We start from the raw sequence: 12,636 nt of genomic DNA on the forward strand, positions 1-12,636 counted from the left end.
TAGGCGCATTGGGGCTGTTGTTGGCTACCCGAGGAGACTTTCCCTTTGCAGAATAGAGCCGACAGAAGCTCGTTTTGGGCCGTTGGTGCGACGGGGCCTCGGCGCTGAGGGGTCGAGCTGGCTCAGGGGGCATGGTTGTGGCGTGGGCGTAGAAGGCCTTCGCGAGCCCAATCATGCTTCCCCGCCAAGGAGAACCCGTGGGGAGTGGGTTTCTGGCACCCGAGACCCCCAGCAAATCAGCAGGGTCCAGGGAGCCAGGGGCAGCCCCGCCCCGCTTTGCCCTCTGGAGAGCAGAGGGCCTGGGGCGAAAACGGCTTGCCTTGCTTTCCTGAGCTGAGGCGCGTTGGGGCTGTTGTTGGCTGCCCGAGGAGACTTTCCGTTTGAACAATGCAGCTACCAGAAGCTCGTTTTGGGCCGTCGGTGCGACGGGGCCTCGGCGCTGAGCGGCCGAGCTGGCTCAGGGGGCATGGCTGCGGCCTGGGCGCAGAAGGCCTTCGCGCGCCCAATCCTGCTTCCCCGCCAAGGAGAACCCGTAGGGAGTGGGTTTCGGGCACCGGAGACCCCCAGCAAAGCAGCAGGGTCCAGGGAGCCAGGGGCAGCCCCGTCCCGCTTTGCCCTCTGGAGAGCGGAGGGCCGGGGGCGAAAACGGCTTGCGTTGCTTTCCTGAGCCGAGGCGCGTTGGGGCTGTTGTTGGCTGCCCGAGGAGACTTTCCCTTTGCACAATGCAGCTGCCAGAAGCTCGTTTTGGGCCGTCGGTGCGACGGGGACTCGGCGCTGATCGGCCGACCTGGCTCAGGGGGCATGGCTCCGGCCTGGGCGCAGAAGGCCTTCGCCCGCCCAATCCTGCTTCCCCGCCAAGGAGAACCCGTGGCGAGTGGGTTTCGGGCATCGGAGACCCCCAGCAAAGCAGCAGGGCCCAGGAAGCCAGGGGCAGCCCCGCCCCGCTTTGCCCTCTGGAGAGCGGAGGGCCGGGGCGAAAACGGCTTGCGTTGCTTTCCTGAGCCGAGGCGCGTTGGGGCTGTTGTTGGCTGCCCGAGGAGACTTTCCCTTTGCAGAATGCAGCCGCCAGAAGCTCGTTTTGGGCCGTCGGTGCGACGCGGCCTCGGCGCTGAGAGGTCGAGCTGGCTCAGGGGGCATGGCTGCGGCCTGGGCGCAGAAGGCCTTCGCGGGCCCAATCCTGCTTCCCCACCAAGGAGAACCCGTGGGGAGTGTGTTTCGGGCACCGGAGACCCCCAGCAAAGCAGCAGGGCCAGGAAGCCAGGGGCAGACCCGCCCCGCTTTGTTCTCTGGATAGCGGAGGTCCGGGGGCGAAAACGGCTTGCGTTGCTTTTCTGAGCTGAGGCGCGTTGGGGCTGTTGTTGGCTGCCCGAGGAGACTTTCCCTTTGCACAATGCAGCCGCCAGAAGCTCGTTTTGGGCCGTCGGTGCGACGTGGCCTCGGCGCTGAGCGGCCGAGGTAGCTCAGGGGGTATGGTTGGGGCGTGGGCCCAGAAGGCCTTCGCGCGCCCAATCCTGCTTCCCCGCCAAGGAGAACCAGTGGGGAGTGGGTTTCGGGCACCGGAGACCCCCAGCAAAGCAGCAGGGCCCAGGAAGCCAGGGGCAGCCCCGCCCCACTTTGCCCTCTGGAGAGCGGAGGGCCGGGGCGAAAACGGCTTGCCTTGCTTTCCTAAGCCGAGGCGCATTGGGGCGGTTGTTGGCTGCCCGAGGAGACTTTCCCTTTGCACAATGCAGCCGCCCGAAGCTCGTTTTGGACCGTCGGTGCGACGGGGCCTCGGCGCTGAGCGGGCGAGCTGGCTCAGGTGGCATGGCTGCGGCCTGGGCGCAGAAGGACTTCGCGGGCCCAATCCTGCTTCCCTGCCAAGGAGAACCTGTGGGGAGTGGGTTTCGGGCACCGGAGACCCCCAGCAAAGCAGCAGGGCCCAGGCAGCCAGGGGCAGCCCCGCCCCGCTTTGTCCTCTGGAGAGCGGAGTCCCGGAGGCGAAAACGGCTTGTGTTGCTTTCCTGAGCCGAGGCGCGTTGGGGCTGTTGTTGGCTGCCCGAGGAGACTTTCCCTTTGCACAATGCAGCTACCAGAAGCTCCTTTTGGGCCGTCGGTGCGACGGGGCCTCGGCGCTGAGCGGCCGAGTTGGCTCAGGGGGCATGGAGGCGGCCTGGGCGCAGAAGGCCTTCGCGTGCCCAATCCTGCTTCCCCGCCAAGGAGAACCCGTGGGGAGTGGGTTTCGAGCACCGGAGACCCCCAGCAAAGCAGCAGGGCCCAGGGAGCCAGGGGCAGCCCCGCCCCGCTTTGCCCTCTGGAGAGAGGAGGGCCGGGGCGAAAACGGCTTGCGTTGCTTTCCTGAGCCTAGGCGCGTTGTGGCTGTAGTTGGCTGCCCGAGGAGACTTTCCCTTTGCACAATGCAGCTGCCCGAAGCTCGTTTTGGGCCGTCGGTGCGACGGGGCCTCGGCGCTGAGCGGGCGAGCTGGCTCAGGGGGCATGGCTGGGGCGTGGGCGTAGAAGGATTTCGCGCACCCAATCCTGCTTCCCCGCCAAGGATAACCCGTGGGGAGTGGGTTTCGGGCATCGGAGACCCCCAGCAAAGCAGCAGGGCCCAGGGAGCCAGGGGCAGCCCCGCCCCGCTTTGCCCTCTGGAGAGCAGAGGGCCTGGGGCGAAAACGGCTTGCCTTGCTTTCCTGAGCTGAGGCGCGTTGGGGCTGTTGTTGGCTGCCCGAGGAGACTTTCCGTTTGAACAATGCAGCTACCAGAAGCTCGTTTTGGGCCGTCGGTGCGACGGGGCCTCGGCGCTGAGCGGCCGAGCTGGCTCAGGGGGCATGGCTGCGGCCTGGGTGCAGAAGGCCTTCGCGCGCCCAATCCTGCTTCCCCGCCAAGGAGAACCCGTAGGGAGTGGGTTTCGGGCACCGGAGACCCCCAGCAAAGCAGCAGGGTCAAGGGAGCCTGGGGCAGCCCCGTCCCGCTTTGCCCTCTGGAGAGCGGAGGGCCGGGGGCGAAAACGGCTTGCGTTGCTTTCCTGAGCCGAGGCGCGTTGGGGCTGTTGTTGGCTGCCCGAGGAGACTTTCCCTTTGCACAATGCAGCTGCCAGAAGCTCGTTTTGGGCCGTCGGTACGACGGGGACTCGGCGCTGAGCGGCGGAGCTGGCTCAGGGGGCATGGCTGCGGCCTGGGCGCAGAAGGCCTTCGCGCGCCCAATCCTGCTTCCCCGCCAAGGAGAACCCGTAGGGAGTGGGTTTCGGGCACCGGAGACCCCCAGCAAAGCAGCAGGGTCCAGGGAGCCAGGGGCAGCCCCGTCCCGCTTTGCCCTCTGGAGAGCGGAGGGCCGGGGGCGAAAACGGCTTGCGTTGCTTTCCTGAGCCGAGGCGCGTTGGGGCTGTTGTTGGCTGCCCGAGGAGACTTTCCCTTTGCACAATGCAGCTGCCAGAAGCTCGTTTTGGGCCGTCGGTGCGACGGGGACTCGGCGCTGATCGGCCGACCTTGCTCAGGGGGCATGGCTCCGGCCTGGGCGCAGAAGGCCTTCGCCCGCCCAATCCTGCTTCCCCGCCAAGGAGAACCCGTTGCGAGTGGGTTTCGGGCATCGGAGACCCCCAGCAAAGCAGCAGGGCCCAGGAAGCCAGGGGCAGCCCCGCCCCGCTTTGCCCTCTGGAGAGCGGAGGGCCGGGGCGAAAACGGCTTGCGTTGCTTTCCTGAGCCGAGGCGCGTTGGGGCTGTTGTTGGCTGCCCGAGGAGACTTTCCCTTTGCAGAATGCAGCCGCCAGAAGCTCGTTTTGGGCCGTCGGTGCGACGCGGCCTCGGCGCTGAGAGGTCGAGCTGGCTCAGGGGGCATGGCTGCGGCCTGGGCGCAGAAGGCCTTCGCGGGCCCAATCCTGCTTCCCCACCAAGGAGAACCCGTGGGGAGTGTGTTTCGGGCACCGGAGACCCCCAGCAAAGCAGCAGGGCCAGGAAGCCAGGGGCAGACCCGCCCCGCTTTGTTCTCTGGATAGCGGAGGTCCGGGGGCGAAAACGGCTTGCGTTGCTTTTCTGAGCTGAGGCGCGTTGGGGCTGTTGTTGGCTGCCCGAGGAGACTTTCCCTTTGCACAATGCAGCCGCCAGAAGCTCGTTTTGGGCCGTCGGTGCGACGTGGCCTCGGCGCTGAGCGGCCGAGGTAGCTCAGGGGGTATGGTTGGGGCGTGGGCCCAGAAGGCCTTCGCGCGCCCAATCCTGCTTCCCCGCCAAGGAGAACCAGTGGGGAGTGGGTTTCGGGCACCGGAGACCCCCAGCAAAGCAGCAGGGCCCAGGAAGCCAGGGGCAGCCCCGCCCCACTTTGCCCTCTGGAGAGCGGAGGGCCGGGGCGAAAACGGCTTGCCTTGCTTTCCTAAGCCGAGGCGCATTGGGGCGGTTGTTGGCTGCCCGAGGAGACTTTCCCTTTGCACAATGCAGCCGCCCGAAGCTCGTTTTGGACCGTCGGTGCGACGGGGCCTCGGCGCTGAGCGGGCGAGCTGGCTCAGGTGGCATGGCTGCGGCCTGGGCGCAGAAGGACTTCGCGGGCCCAATCCTGCTTCCCTGCCAAGGAGAACCTGTGGGGAGTGGGTTTCGGGCACCGGAGACCCCCAGCAAAGCAGCAGGGCCCAGGCAGCCAGGGGCAGCCCCGCCCCGCTTTGTCCTCTGGAGAGCGGAGTCCCGGAGGCGAAAACGGCTTGTGTTGCTTTCCTGAGCCGAGGCGCGTTGGGGCTGTTGTTGGCTGCCCGAGGAGACTTTCCCTTTGCACAATGCAGCTACCAGAAGCTCCTTTTGGGCCGTCGGTGCGACGGGGCCTCGGCGCTGAGCGGCCGAGTTGGCTCAGGGGGCATGGAGGCGGCCTGGGCGCAGAAGGCCTTCGCGTGCCCAATCCTGCTTCCCCGCCAAGGAGAACCCGTGGGGAGTGGGTTTCGAGCACCGGAGACCCCCAGCAAAGCAGCAGGGCCCAGGGAGCCAGGGGCAGCCCCGCCCCGCTTTGCCCTCTGGAGAGAGGAGGGCCGGGGCGAAAACGGCTTGCGTTGCTTTCCTGAGCCTAGGCGCGTTGTGGCTGTAGTTGGCTGCCCGAGGAGACTTTCCCTTTGCACAATGCAGCTGCCCGAAGCTCGTTTTGGGCCGTCGGTGCGACGGGGCCTCGGCGCTGAGCGGGCGAGCTGGCTCAGGGGGCATGGCTGGGGCGTGGGCGTAGAAGGATTTCGCGCACCCAATCCTGCTTCCCCGCCAAGGATAACCCGTGGGGAGTGGGTTTCGGGCATCGGAGACCCCCAGCAAAGCAGCAGGGCCCAGGGAGCCAGGGGCAGCCCCGCCCCGCTTTGCCCTCTGGAGAGCAGAGGGCCTGGGGCGAAAACGGCTTGCCTTGCTTTCCTGAGCTGAGGCGCGTTGGGGCTGTTGTTGGCTGCCCGAGGAGACTTTCCGTTTGAACAATGCAGCTACCAGAAGCTCGTATTGGGCCGTCGGTGCGACGGGGCCTCGGCGCTGAGCGGCCGAGCTGGCTCAGGGGGCATGGCTGCGGCCTGGGTGCAGAAGGCCTTCGCGCGCCCAATCCTGCTTCCCCGCCAAGGAGAACCCGTAGGGAGTGGGTTTCGGGCACCGGAGACCCCCAGCAAAGCAGCAGGGTCAAGGGAGCCTGGGGCAGCCCCGTCCCGCTTTGCCCTCTGGAGAGCGGAGGGCCGGGGGCGAAAACGGCTTGCGTTGCTTTCCTGAGCCGAGGCGCGTTGGGGCTGTTGTTGGCTGCCCGAGGAGACTTTCCCTTTGCACAATGCAGCTGCCAGAAGCTCGTTTTGGGCCGTCGGTACGACGGGGACTCGGCGCTGAGCGGCGGAGCTGGCTCAGGGGGCATGGCTGCGGCCTGGGCGCAGAAGGCCTTCGCCCGCCCAATCCTGCTTCCCCGCCAAGGAGAACCCGTGGCGAGTGGGTTTCGGGCATCGGAGACCCCCAGCAAAGCAGCAGGGCCCAGGAAGCCAGGGGCAGCCCCGCCCCGCTTTGCCCTCTGGAGAGCGGAGGGCCGGGGCGAAAACGGCTTGCGTTGCTTTCCTGAGCCGAGGCGCGTTGGGGCTGTTGTAGGCTGCCCGAGGAGACTTTCCCTTTGCACAATGCAGCTGCCAGAAGCTCGTTTTGGACCGTCGGTGCGACGGGGCCTCGGCGCTGAGCGGCCGAGGTGGCTCAGGGGGCATGGCTGCGGCCTGGGCGCAGAAGGCCTTCGCGGGCCCAATCCTGCTTCCCCGCCAAGGATAACCCGTGGGGAGTGGGTTTCGGGCATCGGAGACCCCCAGCAAAGACACAGGGCCCAGGGAGCCTGGGGCAGCCCCGCCCCGCTTGGCCCTCTGGAGAGCGGAAGCCGGGGTGCAAAAACGGCTTGCGTTGCTTTCCTGAGCCGAGGCGCGTTGGGGCTTTTGCTGGCTGCCCGAGGATACATTCCCTTTGCACAATGCAGCTGCCAGAAGCTCGTTTTGGGCCGTCGGTGCGACGGGGCCTCGGCGCTGAGCGACCGAGCTGGCTCAGGCGGCATGGCTGCGGCGTGGGCGCAGAATGCCTTCGCGCGCCCAATCCTGCTTCCCCGCCAAGGAGAACCCGTGGGGAGTGGGTTTCGGGCACCGGAGACCCCCAGCAAAGCAGCAGGGCCCAGGGAGCCAGGGGCAGCCCCGCCCCGCTTTGCCCTCTGGAGAGCGGAGTGCCGGGGCGAAAACGGCTTGCGTTGCTTTCATGAGCCGAGGCGCGTTGGGGCTGTTGTAGGCTGCCCGAGGAGACTTTCCCTTTGCACAATGCAGCTACCAGAAGCTCGTTTTGGGCCGTGGATGCGACGGGGCTTCGGCGCTGAGCGGCCGAGCTGGCTCAGGGGGCATGGATGCGGCCTGGGCGCAGAAGGCCTTGGCGTGCCCAATCCTGCTTCCCCACCAAGGAGAACCCGTGGGGAGTGGGTTTCGTGCACCGGAGACCCCCAGCAAAGCAGCAGGGCCCAGGGAGCCAGGGGCAGCCCCGCCCCGCTTTGCCCTCTGGAGAGCGGAGGGCCAGGGGCGAAAACGGCTTGCGTTACTTTCCTGAGCCGAGGCGCGTTGGGGCTGTTGTTGGCTGCCCGAGGAGACTTTCCCTTTGAACAATGCAGCTGCCAGAAGCTCGTTTGGGCCGTCGGTGCGACGGGGCCTCAGCGCTGAGCGGCCGAGTTGGCTCAGGGGCCATGGCTGCGGCCTGGGCGCAGAAGGCCTTCGCGCGCCCAATCCTGCTTCCCCACCAAGGAGAACCCGTGGGGAGTGGGTTTCGGGCACCGGAGACCCCCAGCAAAGCAGCAGGGCCCAGGAAGCCAGGGGCAGCCCCGCCCCGCTTTGTCCTCTGGAGAGCGGAGGGCCGGGGGCGAAAACGGCTTGCGTTGCTTTCCTGAGCCGAGGCGGGTTGGGGCTGTTGTTGGCTGCCCGAGGAGACTTTCCCTTTGCACAATGCAGCTACCAGAAGCTCGTTTTGGGCCGTCGGTGCGACGGGGCCTCGGCGCTGAGCGGCCGAGCTGGCTCAGGGGGCATGGATGCGGCCTGGGCGCAGAAGGCCTTCGCGGGCCCAATCCTGCTTCCCCGCCAAGGAGAACCCGTGGGGAGTGGGTTTCGGGCACCGGAGACCCCCAGCAAAGCAGCAGGGCCCAGGGAGCCTGGGGCAGCCCCGCCCTGCTTTGCCCTCTGGAGAGCGGAGGGCCGGGGCGAAAACGGCTTGCGTTGCTTTCCTGAGCCGAGGCGCGTTGGGGCTGTTGTTGGCTGCCCGAGGAGAATTTCCCTTTGCAGAATGCAGTCGCCAGAAGCTCGTTTTGGGCCGTCGGTGCGACGGGGCCTCGGCGCTGAGCGGCCGAGGTGGCTCAGGGGGCATGGATGCGGCCTGGGCGCAGAAGGCCTTCGCGCGCCCATCCTGCTTCCCCGCCAAGGAGAACCCGTGGGGAGTGGGTTTCGAGCACCGGAGACCCCCAGCAAAGCAGCAGGGCCCAGGGAGCCAGGGGCAGCCCCACCCCGCTTTGCCCTCAGGAGAGCGGAGTGCCGGGGGCGAAAACGGCTTGCGTTACTTTCCTGAGCCGAGGCGCGTTGGGGCTGTTGTTGGCTGCCCGAGGAGACTTTCCCTTTGCAGAATGCAGCTGCCAGAAGCTCGTTTTGGGCCGTCGGTGCGACGGGGCCTTGGCGCTGAGCGGCCGATATGGCTCAGGGGGTATGGCTGGGGCGTGGGCCTAGAAGGCCTTCGCGCGCCCAATCCTGCTTCCCCGCCAAGGAGAACCCGTGGGGAGTGGGTTTCGAGCACCGGAGACCCCCAGCAAAGCAGCAGGGCCTAGGGAGCCAGGGGCAGCCCCGCCCCGCTTTGCCCTCTGGAGAGCGGAGGGCCGGGGCGAAAACGGCTTGCGTTGCTTTCCTGAGCCGAGGCGCGTTGGGGCTGTTGTTGGCTGCCCGAGGAGACTTTCCCTTTGCACAATGCAGCTGCCAGAAGCTCGTTTTGGGCCGTCGGTGCGACGGGGCCTCGGCGCTGAGCGGCCGAGGTGGCTCAGGGGGCATGGCTGCGGCCTGGGCGCAGAAGGGCTTCGCGCGCCCAATCCTGCTTCCCCACCAAGGAGAACCCGTGGGGAGTGGGTTTCGAGCACCGGAGACCCCCAGCAAAGCAGCAGGGCCCAGGGAGCCAGGGGCAGCCCCGCCCCGCTTTGCCCTCTGGAGAGAGGAGGGCCAGGGCGAAAACGGCTTGCGTTGCTTTCCTGAGCCTAGGCGCGTTGTGGCTGTTGTTGGCTGCCCGAGGAGACTTTCCCTTTGCACAATGCAGCTGCCCGAAGCTCGTTTTGGGCCGTCGGTGCGACGGGGCCTCGGCGCTGAGTGGGCGAGCTGGCTCAGGGGGCATGGCTGGGGCGTGGGCGTAGAAGGATTTCGCGCACCGAAACCTGCTTCCCCGCCAAGGATAACCCGTGGGGAGTGGGTTTCGGGCATCGGAGACCCCCAGCAAAGCAGCAGGGCCCAGGGAGCCTGGGGCAGCCCCGCCCCGCTTTGCCCTCTGGAGAGTGGAGGGCCGGGGCGAAAATGGCTTGCGTTGCTTTCCTGAGCCTAGGCGCGTTTTGGCTGTTGTTGGCTGCCCGAGGAGACTTTCCCTTTGCACAATGCAGCTGCCAGAAGCTCGTTTTGGGCCGTCGGTGCGACGGGGCCTCGGCGCTGAGCGGCCGACCTGGCTCAGGGGGCATGGCTGCGTCCTGGGCGCAGAAGGCCTTCGCGCGCCCAATCCTGCTTCCCCGCTAAGGAGAACCCGTGGGGAGTGGGTTTCGGGCACCGGAGACCCCCAGCAAAGCAGTAGGGCACAGGATTCCAGGGGCAGCCCCGTCCCGCTTGGCCCTCTGGAAAGCGGAGGCCCGGGTGCAAAAACGGCTTGCGTTGCTTTCCTGAGCCGAGGCGCGTTGGGGCTGTTGTTGGCTGCCCGAGGAGACTTTCCCTTTGCACAATGCAGCTGCCAGAAGCTCGTTTTGGGCCGTCGGTGCGACGGGGCCTCGGCGCTGAGCGGCCGATATGGCTCAGGGGGTATGGCTGGGGCGTGGGCCTAGAAGGCCTTCGCGCGCCCAATCCTGCTTCCCCGCCAAGGAGAACCCGTCGGGAGTGGGTTTCGGGCACCGGAGACCCCCAGCAAAGCAGCAGGGCCCAGGGAGCCAGGGGCAGCCCCGCCCCGCTTTGCCCTCTGGAGAGCGGAGGGCCGGGGGCGAAAAGGGCTTGTGTTGCATTCATGAGTCTAGGCGCATTGGGGCTGTTGTTGGCTGCCCGAGGAGACTTTCCCTTTGCACAATGCAGCTACCAGAAGCTCCTTTTGGGCCGTCGGTGCGACGGGGCCTCGGCGCTGAGCGGCCGACCTGGCTCAGGGGGCATGGAGGCGGCCTGGGCGCAGAAGGCCTTCGCGTGCCCAATCCTGCTTCCCCGCCAAGGAGAACCCGTGGGGAGTGGGTTTCGAGCACCGGAGACCCCCAGCAAAGCAGCAGGGCCCAGGGAGCCAGGGGCAGCCCCGCCCCGCTTTGCCCTCTGGAGAGAGGAGGGCCGGGGCGAAAACGGCTTGCGTTGCTTTCCTGAGCCTAGGCGCGTTGTGGCCTTTGTTGGCTGCCCGAGGAGACTTTCCCTTTGCACAATGCAGCTGCCCGAAGCTCGTTTTGGGCCGTCGGTGCGACGGGGCCTCGGCGCTGAGCGGGCGAGCTGGCTCAGGGGGCATGGCTGGGGCGTGGGCGTAGAAGGATTTCGCGCACCCAATCCTGCTTCCCCGCCAAGGATAACCCGTGGGGAGTGGGTTTCGGGCATCGGAGACCCCCAGCAAAGCAGCAGGGACCAGGGAGCCTGGGGCAGCCCCGCCCCGCTTTGCCCTCTGGAGAGTGGAGTCCCGGAGGCGAAAACGGCTTGCGTTGCTTTCCTGAGCCGAGGCGCGTTTTGGCTGTTGTTGGCTGCCCGAGGAGACTTTCCCTTTGCACAATGCAGCTGCCAGAAGCTCGTTTTGGGCCGTCGGTGCGACCGGGCCTCGGCGCTGAGCGGCCGACCTGGCTCAGGGGGCATGGCTGCGTCCTGGGCGCAGAAGGCCTTCGCGCGCCCAAACCTGCTTCCCCGCCAAGGAGAACCCGTGGGGAGTGGGTTTCGGGCACCGGAGACCCCCAGCAAAGCAGCAGGGCCCAGGAAGCCAGGGGCAGCCCCGCCCCGCTTTGCCCTCTGGAGAGCGGACGGCCGGGGCGAAAACGGCTTGCATTGCTTTCCTAAGCCGAGGCGCGTTGGGGCGGTTGTTGGCTGCCCGAGGAGACATTCCCTTTGCACAATGCAGCTGCCCGAAGCTCGTTTTGGACCGTCGGTGCGACGGGGCCTCGGCGCTGAGCGGGCGAGCTGGCTCAGGGGGCATGGCTGCGGCCTGGGCGCAGAAGGCCTTCGCGGGCCCAATCCTGCTTCCCCGCCAAGGATAACCCGTGGGGAGTGGGTTTCGGGCATCGGAGACCCCCAGCAAAGCAGCAGGGCCCAGGGAGCCTGGGGCAGCCCCGCCCCGCTTGGCCCTCTGGAGAGCGGAGGCCCGGGTGCAAAAACGGCTTGCGTTGCTTTCCTGAGCCGAGGCGCGTTGGGGCTTTTGCTGGCTGCCCGAGGATACATTCCCTTTGCACAATGCAGCTGCCAGAAGCTCGTTTTGGGCCGTCGGTGCGACGGGGCCTCGGCGCTGAGCGGCCGAGCTGGCTCAGGCGGCATGGCTGCGGCGTGGGCGCAGAAGGCCTTCGCGCGCCCAATCCTGCTTCCCCGCCAAGGAGAACCCGTGGGGAGTGGGTTTCGGGCACCGGAGACCCCCAGCAAAGCAGCAGGGCCCAGGGAGCCAGGGGCAGCCACGCCCCGCTTTGCCCTCTGGAGAGCGGAGGGCCGGGGCGAAAACGGCTTGCGTTGCTTTCATGAGCCGAGGCGCGTTGGGGCTGTTGTAGGCTGCCCGAGGAGACTTTCCCTTTGCACAATGCAGCTACCAGAAGCTCGTTTTGGGCCGTGGATGCGACGGGGCTTCGGCGCTGAGCGGCCGAGCTGGCTCAGGGGCATGGATGCGGCCTGGGCGCTGAAGGCCTTGGCGCGCCCAATCCTGCTTCCCCACCAAGGAGAACCCGTGGGGAGTGGGTTTCGTGCACCGGAGACCCCCAGCAAAGCAGCAGGGCCCAGGGAGCCAGGGGCAGCCCCGCCCCGCTTTGCCCTCTGGAGAGCGGAGGGCCGGGGCGAAAACGGCTTGTGTTGCTTTCCTGAGCCTAGGCGCGTTGTGGCTGTTGTTGGCTGCCCGAGGAGACTTTCCCTTTGCACAATGCAGCTGCCCGAAGCTCGTTTTGGGCCGTCGGTGCGACGGGGCCTCGGCGCTGAGCGGGCGAGCTGGCTCAGGGGGCATGGCTGGGGCGTGGGCGTAGAAGGATTTCGCGCACCCAATCCTGCTTCCCCGCCAAGGATAACCCGTGGGGAGTGGGTTTCGGGCATCGGAGACCCCCAGCAAAGCAGCAGGGCCCAGGGAGCCTGGGGCAGCCCCGCCCCGCTTTGCCCTCTGGAGAGTGGAGGGCCGGGGCGAAAATGGCTTGCGTTGCTTTCCTGAGCCTAGGCGCGTTTTGGCTGTTGTTGGCTGCCCGAGGAGACTTTCCCTTTGCACAATGCAGCTGCCAGAAGCTCGTTTTGGGCCGTCGGTGCGACGGGGCCTCGGCGCTGAGCGGCCGACCTGGCTCAGGGGGCATGGCTGCGTCCTGGGCGCAGAAGGCCTTCGCGCGCCCAATCCTGCTTCCCCGCTAAGGAGAACCCGTGGGGAGTGGGTTTCGGGCACCGGAGACCCCCAGCAAAGCAGTAGGGCCCAGGATGCCAGGGGCAGCCCCGTCCCGCTTTGCCCTCTGGAGAGCGGAGGCCCGGGTGCAAAAACGGCTTGCGTTGCTTTCCTGAGCCGAGGCGCGTTGGGGTGTTGTTGGCTGCCCGAGGAGACTTTCCCTTTGCACAATGCAGCTGCCAGAAGCTCGTTTTGGGCCGTCGGTGCGACGGGGCCTCGGCGCTGAGCGGCCGATATGGCTCAGGGGGTATGGCTGGGGCGTGGGCCTAGAAGGCCTTCGCGCGCCCAATCCTGCTTCCCCGCCAAGGAGAACCCGTCGGGAGTGGGTTTCGGGCACCGGAGACCCCCAGCAAAGCAGCAGGGCCCAGGGAGCCAGGGGCAG

Source organism: Sus scrofa, chromosome 4 (genome assembly GCF_054392235.1).
Source record: "Sus scrofa isolate SSC_HxYL_T2T_F1_AM1 chromosome 4, Sscrofa_HxYL_maternal_Yorkshire_Landrace_v2.0, whole genome shotgun sequence".
Taxonomy (NCBI): domain Eukaryota; kingdom Metazoa; phylum Chordata; class Mammalia; order Artiodactyla; family Suidae; genus Sus; species Sus scrofa.